Consider the following 10084-nt stretch of genomic DNA (forward strand, 5'->3'; position numbering starts at 1 on the left):
TTTTTTTGCAGTGTATTATAAAACTGGCTGTCAAAGACATTTGAAGGCATCTTGCAATTTTCATGGAAAACTCAGGAAAATCCGTTCTGTTTGAAAACTTTTTTCTTTTGGTCCGTTTGATTTACCTATCCACTTTAAGAACCTTCTCTAGTTCCCGAAAGCAAAGAAAAGTAGGATTTTAACAGCTTCCTGTGGTCGCAATTTAGTATTTTATGATGGGGTTTGGTTCCATCGTAAGAAGTGTTGAAGGCCAATAGTGATCAGATTTCCATTATGTTTACTGAATTTGAGTGCTCAGTCAGATGTAACTTATGTTTTTGTTGTCGTTTCTCACCCCTCTGACTTCAGCTTTCAGTTGTAAATATTTTGGGACGTTTGGGTTTAGTATTTGCACAGAATGTTGTGATTGTACCTCTTGGACCAGTCCCGAGTATGAACTTCGTCCCATAACAGGCAGGCTCTTGGATACGTATCTTTTACATGGATGCAAATGTAATCTTTTTCTCCAATCACATGTAAATGTAATTCAAGAGAGCCACTGCAGCAGGAATGTCTTGAATAACTCAAGTATCTGCTTTGCAAGTTCAATCTGCTGTCTTGTTTCAGAGATGTGCTTGGTCTTGGGTTTTCATTGAAGAGATTTGAAAAAGCAGACCTCTGAATGGTGTTCCTTTAGAGGGTTATTCATCTCAGAAATACATCTGAGTTCTCTCAGAGTTCTTGACCTGGGCTTGTCTGCATTGACCAAGGTTTCTGTAACTGATGAGTCTTTCTTCGGTTTCCTTGTCCGAACAGTAATGACTTTTTTGTTCCTTGGTTTTTTCACAATGAACGTGAACCTCACAGTAACCAATAACAGAACTCGTCTCTGGTGCCATCTCATAGAATGGTTCTTGAAGCTCACACTGTTGGCATGCTTAGTTTTTTTTGTTTTTTTTTTAGGTTTTTCCATTACAAGATAATTTTGACCATGTACAGTATATTTGTAAACTTGCATCAAGTTTATGAATAAAGAATTTTATGAGGAGCCTTTTTGGGGTATCTGTGAGTGATCTGATTGATGCATTTACTCAAATTTTTTCTCTTCTGTGTCAGTCTTCACGAGAGTACACAATACAAGCATGTGGTTCTGCTGACGCAGGAGATGTTCTGACGTAGAACCCGGATGTGCTACACATTGTTTGCAAGCAGAGGAATGCACACGCATGGGTCGTGGAACTGTTGTGAATGCACATCGAAGACTGACACGGAGAAGAAATTGTTGAATAAAGTCGTTATTTTTGGGGGGTTTTTGCGCACAAAAAGTATTCTCGTAGCTTCATAAAATTACGGTTGAACCACTGATGTCACATGGACTATTTTATAGTTGTCCTTACTACCTTTCTGGGCCTTGAACGTGGTAGTTACATTGCTGTCTATGCAGGGTCAGAAAACTCTCTTGATTTAATAAAAAATATCTTTGTGTTCTGAAGATGAGTGAAGGTCTTACGGGTTTGGAACGACATAAGGGTGAGTAATTAATGACAATTTCATTTTTGGGTGAACTATCCCTTTAAAAACATTATCCCTGACAGCTACAAGATTTGGTACTGTTAGTAAGAATTGAGTTATACTAAAAGTTATATAGCTGTGATATTTGATCTGTGCACATATTTGAGATCATAAGAGCTAGTAACTGATAATTTTAACACTCTTGATGTCTTTAAATATCATCCAGCCTTTGACAGTGTAAATCTATTTATGGCACTATTGCTGTTGACACGTTTTTTAAATCATAGGATGCCAGGTATATTTGTAGTATTTTGAGCTATTAATGAAAATGTAAGAAGTTAAAATTGCAATTGCAGGTTGCAACTTCCTTAGTTTTAATCGTAGTTAGTTTGTCAAAATGGAAGATTATATGAATTGAATTATAATTCTTCCTTACCACATGGGGTAGCTGTTTGCCATTTTTGTGTGCTTGCAGTTCCTTCTCTAATTAACAATGAGACCAAAAGTTTGCATGCTCTAGGCCTATTATAAGTTGCAGTACAATACAAACTTTATTATTTCATTTTATTGTTTTGTATTGCAATGAATATTTTATGTTTGCTTATGGTCACTGGAATGCTTAAGCTAAAGTCATTGGCGATGGACCATTGACACTGGTATTCAAATCCACGACTAGAAAATTAATACATCCATTTACTGTATAACTGAGCATTAAGATAAATAAAAGTTGCATGAGATGATAATGATAAATAAAAGATAAATGAGAATGGGTAGTTATGTATTTAGTAATGCACCTGCATTGTTGTCATGCTGTCAACTTTCAAATGCTGTTTAATTTTCTCTGACCCACAATATAAAGAATGCATTAAAATTATTCATCAGTTTTTATTTATTTATTTATTTTTGCAAAATGTAATTTTGTAATGTAAATGTAAATTTTTGCAAAATGACATTTACAAAATGTCATGGAATCCTTCAAGTTAAATTCCTTCTGCGTAGGTCTTGTTTTAACTCGAGCAAGGCAATGTACATTTAAAGCACATGACACTAATGTTATGCAATGTCCTTTTACAAGCAGAACAGAACATGCACTGCTATTTGTCTTGTGAAATTTTGTGTTTTATTGAGTTTTATAGGCACTAATTAACTTTTTGCCCACATTTGGACAGGCATTAAGTGACTAGTAGTATAGTGTCAGTTTTTTCCACCTGGTAATCTAACACTTCATAAAAATCTTCATAAACAGAGTTAATTACTTATACATTGTGTTAACCAAGAAGAATCAATCTTAGCTCAGATTTCCTTTCGTTCTTTCTGCCTGTTACATAACTGACTCGAACAATAACCCGTTTAGTTCACTTCTCCCCTGGAATGCTGTTAATGGTGGGAGTGTAACATGATCTTCAGCCTTTACAAATCCAGACATTTAATCTTGGATATCATGTTGACATCTAGCGTGTGTAGCGCAAAATCGAAGAATCTCCCTTTTTAAAATTTCATTAAAAGTAAAATATAAGAAATTCCTGTAATTCCCTCATGATGTTTGGCTGGTTATAGAAAAATCATAGTTTCAAAGCAGGGTCCAACGATCTTTGACTGCTATTATCGTGGCATTATTTAACTGGCCTGCCTAAAGGAACCTGATAGGCTTTTGCTGTGCTCACTCATTCAAAGGAACCTTTCACCTAAATGCAGTTGAAACGCTTGTAAACGTTGCACGATAAATCTGTTGAAGGTTTTGGATGCTACACTGTGCTGAGGTAAATTTTGAGGAGTAGTTGCAGGTTGTCAGGTGAGGTTTGAAATATTATCAAAATATAATTCTATGAAAATAGGATTTGATCTGGCAAAGTTCTTTCGTCATCGGTCTATAGATCAGATTTCAGATTTAAATTCTGCATCGTTTATTATGTAATATTTATTGCTTCTATATTATTTATTGTTTACTTTGTTAAACTAAATTCAACTTTACAGAACTTTTTCCATTAAAAGCGAAAATTGTATAAACCAGCTGTTAAAGTAGCCAGCAATTAGGTTTTCATTTTTTGTCATTTTCGTTTTTGCTCATGAAAACGGTGTTCAAAACCAAATTACACATTGTTGATTTCAGAAAATGTCAAAAGAATGTGATGTTTTTACTAAGAGGTGAATGTACACATTGCAAGGTATTGTTTTAGCATGTACTGTGAGCTTTTTTACAGATGTTGCAGCATGTGTAGTGAGGTATTGCATAACGTTGACATTTAGGAAGCTCTCAGCATGTAACACTACTAAACAAATAGAAAGCCGATTCAGATACTACTCATGTGCAAGGTGAGAACCTTTTACTTTTTTCCTGAAAATGTGGCCTATGCCACACACATGTACATCAGACTACTTTGTATTTAAGTGTTGTTATAAATTAAATGGTTTTTACAAGGTACAGGTTTGATGCCATGAGTCAAAATTTTACATGCACTTTGCCATTTCTGCAAAATGTTAATTATTTTACCAAAATAAGAGGGATCATACAAAATGCATGTTCTTTTTTATTTAGTCCTGACCTGAATAAGATATTTCACATAAAAGACGTTTACATACAGTCCTTATGAGAAAATAAGTTGAATTTATAAAAAAATAACCCTGTTCAAAAGTTTACATACGCTTCATTCTTAATACTGTGTTGTTACCTGGATGATCCACAGTGTGTTTGTTTTTATGTGATAGTTGTTCATGAGTCCCTTGTTTGTCCTCAACAGTTAAACTGCCTGCTGTTCTTCAGAAAAATCCTTCAGGTCACACAAATTCTTTGGTTTTCAATCATCTTTTGTGTATTTGAACCCTTTCCAACAATGATTGTATGGTTTTGAGATCCATCTTTTCACACTGAGGACAACTGAGGGACTTACTTGCAACTATTAGAAAAAGTTCAAACGCTCACTGATGCTCCACAAGGAAACATTAAAAGCTAGAGTCACAGCCACACCAGGCTCATCCACAACTCAAGGCACATAATGTAAAAAACAAGCAAAAAAAAACCCCTGCCTTTTGTTTTTCCTTGTCGTTTCTCTTCTGTTTTCCTTAATTCTTCATTATCCATTCACTGATTTCTTCTGTTTTGTTTTTAAAGGTTGTGAACGAAGATGCACCGTCCAGCACCTTTTGGTTTGTTGTTGGTTTTATGCGTATTATCCGGAATAGACGGCGGTAAAGTGTTGGTGTTTCCACTAGATGGAAGTCATTGGGTCAACATGAAGGTCCTGATCGAGGAACTGCATAGCAGAGGTCACAGTGTGACAGTGCTTAGAGCCTCCAACAGTTGGTATATCAAGGAGGAGTCTCCCTTCTACAATTCCATCACCATTCCAAATACAGGAGGATTTGACGAGGAGTTTTTTGGTTTATTGATTGGCCGTCTCTTGAAGATTAGAAGAGAAGGGTATTCCATTTGGAGCCGTCTTCAACTGGAGTACGAAATCATCATGATGTTTAAAAGCATGCATGAAGATATGATGCAGATGATGGAGAGAATGTTGGAGGATAAAGAAATTATGAAATCAATCCAAGATGTTCAGTATGATGTGGTGCTAGCAGATCCAGCAGCCGGAGGTGGTGCAATCTTAGCTTACAAGTTGAATATTCCTCTGGTTTTCAACGTTCGATGGACCATTCAGGGAGAGGGACATTTCGCCATTGCTCCTTCCCCTCTGTCTTATGTTCCTGTCCCAGGAGCAGAGTTAACAGACAAGATGTCATTTCTCCAACGTGTCAAAAATTTTATGACTTACTTATTCACTTGGTTCCAGCTTGCAGTCATTGCTGACCCCATCTTTACTTCTTTCTGTCTCAAACATTTTGGCCCCAGTGGTAATTATTTCTCCCTTTTCCAGGATGCAGATATCTGGCTCATGAGAAATGACTTTACCTTTGAGTTTCCACGACCCACAATGCCCAATATCGTATATATGGGCGGCTTTCAGTGTAAACCCGCCAAGCCACTTCCAGCTGATCTTGAGGAGTTCGTACAAAGCTCAGGGAACCATGGAGTCATCGTCATGTCTTTAGGCACCCTTATTGCTCAGCTTCCACAAGATGTCACCGACGACATAGCGGCAGCTTTTGCTCAGCTTCCTCAAAAAGTGATTTGGAGATATACAGGACCTCGACCTGTGACCCTTGGTAACAACACCTTACTTGTAGACTGGCTCCCCCAGAATGACCTGCTTGGACATCCCCAGATTACAGTATTTGTGGCACATGGAGGAACCAATGGAGTTCAGGAAGCCATTTATCATGGGGTGCCCATCTTGGGTGTACCTTTAGTGTTTGATCAGCCTGACAATCTCTTCAGAATGGAAGCGAAGGGAACAGCAAAAATAGTAGATATTGCAACTTTGGACAGAACTGTGTTTCTAGAGGCATTAAAAGAGGTTTTGCATAACCCATTTTACAAGGAGAACATGCAGAGACTGTCCAAGCTGCACCACGACCAGCCAATGAAACCTCTTGATCGCGCTGTCTTCTGGATTGAGTTTGTCATGAGGAATAGAGGAGCTCCTCATTTGCGAACACAGTCTTTCAGAATGTCTTGGATTGAGTATTACTCTATAGATGTTGTTTTGACTTTAATGGTTACACTTTTGATATTTGCATTTGTAATTGCTTATATAATTATATATGTTTGTGTGGTTTTATTCAGAAAGAAAGTAAAACACGAGTGATGTACTAGCTGGAAATATCAGTTCATTTGAAATGTTTCCTTTTATTTGATTATTTCCTGACAGCATGTGCTTTCGTGAATCTTAAAGTATTTTAAATTTTTTGCTTTTAGTGTACAACAATCTATAGTATTAGGACTTGCTACAGCCAAATATCAGTCACAGATAGTACAAGGGCTAAAATCCATCCCCTAAATTATAATTAATTTCATCTTTGTGTTATGATTGAGTCAACCGAATTGTGAATGACCTCTCTGTATTAGCTATTGCTGAACTCTTATCTGACAAAGTTCTATGAAGACAATACAATAAAGAGGCATCCAATCATGTGTACATGATATGTTATCACTCCTTGACTTTTATACATAGTGAGACTGTGTCAAATCTATCAGTAATGCAAACTACACAGACTTGCAGATGTAACATCTAACCTTATTATTGAAGCTGCATTACTTGATGCCAAGGAATAATTTAATTAATATACCTGAATAACTGTCCAACTGTGCAGAGTTTGGCCATAAAGTAGTACAAATCGACATGAAATATTATATTTAACACTCAATTCCATTATATCTCTGGACAGTAGTGCAGATTATCTTTATCATTGTAATTTGTGAAATACCATTTATTATGTAACATTAATATAGCTATTATTCTTTTTCATTTAAGGTAATCAATGAAGATGCATCAATCCACCCTTCTCGGTTTGTTTGTTCTGTTATCTGCTCTATCAGGATCATATTGTGGTAAAGTTCTGGTCGTCCCTGCGGATGGAAGCCACTGGATCAATATGAAGGTCCTTATTGTGGAGTTACATTCAAAAGGTCACAATATCACTGTGGTCCGAGGCTCAAATAGCTGGTATATTGAAGAGGAGTCTCCTTACTACACTTCCATTACTGTAGACATTGGTGAATTTGACAGTGACTTTTGGATGATGTTGCTTCCCCGGTTACTGCAAATCAAGAGACACGGAAAATCATTTTGGTCTGAAATAGAAATTGCTCAGGAGATTTTTAGCAGGTTTTCAGAAGTTCATCAGCAAATGTGCAATATGACAGCCATGATATTCGAAAATGATATCTTGATGAATTCACTGGAGAATGGTAAATATGACCTTGTTCTCACGGATCCTGCTTTTGGAGGTGGAGTGTTACTGGCACACCGTCTTGGCCTCCCTCTTGTGCTAAATGTTCGTTGGACCATGTATGGAGAAGGTCACTTTGTTGTAGCTCCATCTCCTCTCTCATATATACCTATTCCAGCATTACAACTAACCGACAAAATGACATTCAGTCAAAGAGTCATGAATGTGATGGTTTATATTATTTTTATCTATCAAAATCCAAAATTCTTTGGTTATCATTACCAGGAGTTCTCCCAGAAGTATTTTGGGCCTGATGTTGATTTCTTCTCCCTCCTCCGGGATGCAGACATCTGGCTCATGAGAAACGATTTCACTTTTGAGTTTCCACGACCCACAATGCCAAATGTTGTCTACATGGGCGGCTTCCAGTGCAAACCAGCTAAGCCACTTCCAGATGACCTTGAGAAGTTTGTGCAGAGCTCTGGAGATCATGGGGTCATCATCATGACATTAGGAAGTGTTTTTGGTCAGCTTCTGAGTGAAATCAATGATGAGATTGCTGCAGCTTTTGCTCAGTTGCCTCAAAAGGTTATTTGGAGACACACAGGTCCACGACCTGCCAATCTTGGTAACAATACTCTGATTGTGGACTGGCTCCCCCAGAATGACCTGCTTGGACATCCACAGACTAAACTGTTTGTAGCACATGGAGGCACCAATGGGGTTCAGGAAGCCATCTACCATGGAGTGCCTATTGTGGGCCTTCCTATATCCTTTGATCAACCTGACAATCTCTCCAGGATGCAAGCAAAAGGAACTGCAAAAATTGTAGATATTGCAACTTTGGACAGGACTGTGTTTCTTGAGGCATTAAAGGAGGTTTTGCATAACCCATCTTACAAGGAGAACATGCAGAGACTGTCCAAGCTGCACCACGACCAGCCAATGAAACCTCTTGATCGCGCTGTCTTCTGGATTGAGTTTGTCATGAGGAATAGAGGAGCTCCTCATTTGCGAACACAGGCATACAGAATGTCCTGGATTGAGTATTACTCTATAGATGTTATTTTGTCCCTGTTAGCAATTGTGTTGTTAGTGCCAGTTAGCATTACCTTTATCATTAAGCTGGTTTGGTACAAGGGATTTTATAAAAACAAAGCTAAAAATTAGTTATCAGATCTATATTTTTTCATGACATTGTTGATTTTTGTTTTATAAACAGCATTTCCTTGAATGTATAATATATTATAAAGCATAAATATATAAATATCATTATATGTTATGTTGATTTTTTGTTTTTCTTTTGCAATTATGTTATTGTTTTATGAAAATGGACTACATATAGCTAAATATGCATACATTTTTGTTTATAGTGTTTAATTTGTAAAGTGTTCCAATATGTGTGTGGTGGAGAAAAACAAAGAAACAAATAATTGTCTGTTGGATAGTAATGTTAACTTGATGCACGAAGAAATGTAATAAACTGAAAATACAAAAAGTTTTAAAGTTTTTTTAAAATGCCCATTTAAAAAAACATTAATCAAATAGGGTGGATTAGACTATAGAGATTACTGTCTGTGTGTGTGTGTGTGTGTGTGTGTGTGTGAAGTGTTGTCTTTCTATTCGTTTTATTGTATTCTTTAATCCATATTTACATTTAGACAGGAATGAAAAAAGTCTGTGAGGGATAGAAGTACAGTGTGTTCCATGTACTGTTGTTTAACAACATAGGGCCTACCGATTGTTCAGCTGATGAAACATATTTCTGAAGAAGAAAAAAATTAGTTAAAAACTCCATAAACAGGTTTTAAAGTTGTGAAAATTATATGATCTAGCACTTTTATACAGTGGGTGTCATTGTAAAGACTGTAAATCTGTCCCTCAGAGCCTCATTTTCAATAGGCCTATGCTATATTCAATATGGCGTCCAATCTGACTAAGGTTAGTAGGCTAACTGACTATTTTATGTCCAAAATGTCACTTACGTAATTCATCTAAGGAACTAGAAACGTTACAAGCTGTAGTCGTCACCTCCCTCAATATTTGCTACTACTCTTAATGTTATTCACAACTTGACAACTTTAAAAACTAATTTTGTCGTGCAATAAAAGTACCTCAGCTCAGACATTTCACACTCTTCCAGTCAGCCTCGCGCCGCAGTGAAGCACGTAATCATGGCAAATTTGCTATTTGCATTGAATAGCCCTAAATTTAATTAAGCGAAAAAGAAATGAAGTGTCTTTTTTTTTAAATAATGAATTTACAAAGCTTAAATTAATAAATGAGGAACAGTTCTGAAGAACAGCCTGTCATAAGACTGGACTCAAATTAGAAAGTATGCCAAATTGCCAATGCTACTCCTAATCGCCATCTAGCGTTGGAAAAAAATACACAACGTAAATTCAATTTCATTGAGTAGGCTATAAGTCAGTTTTAAGTCGCATTTTTTTATTTGTGACGCAATCAAACTAAATATATGAATGTCTCTACAACTATGGGCACATTAGTCCCATGTGGATGTTTAAATCACATTTTATTCTTACTTGTTAATTTGTGTACTAATAATGTCCAACAGTGTGTGCTTTACAGTAAATCGTCTCAGGTTACGTATGTAACCATGGTTCCCTGAGTAGGGAACGAGACACTGCGTCCTCTAGGGGTCGCTATGGGGAACGCCTCGTCGTAACCCATGTCTGAAGCATACATTGAAAAAACACCAACAACACATTGGGCGGCGACAGCCATGACGTCACTACCGGTGCGACTATAGTATAAATAGATGCCGGGAGAACACATCATCCTCTTCTTC

General features: G+C 36.9%; 2 pseudogenes; both read left to right on the top strand.

The window, feature by feature from the left end:
• The first annotated feature begins 3181 nt into the window (after positions 1-3181).
• LOC107716741 (UDP-glucuronosyltransferase 2C1 pseudogene) lies at positions 3182-6801 on the top strand (annotated as a pseudogene).
• On the top strand, positions 3190-8498 carry LOC107716740 (UDP-glucuronosyltransferase 2C1 pseudogene; annotated as a pseudogene).
• Positions 8499-10084: the final 1586 nt, after the last annotated feature.

Source organism: Sinocyclocheilus rhinocerous, unplaced genomic scaffold, assembly GCF_001515625.1.
Source record: "Sinocyclocheilus rhinocerous isolate Xijiao unplaced genomic scaffold, SAMN03320098_v1.1 scaffold1201, whole genome shotgun sequence".
NCBI classification, from domain to species: Eukaryota; Metazoa; Chordata; class Actinopteri; order Cypriniformes; family Cyprinidae; genus Sinocyclocheilus; species Sinocyclocheilus rhinocerous.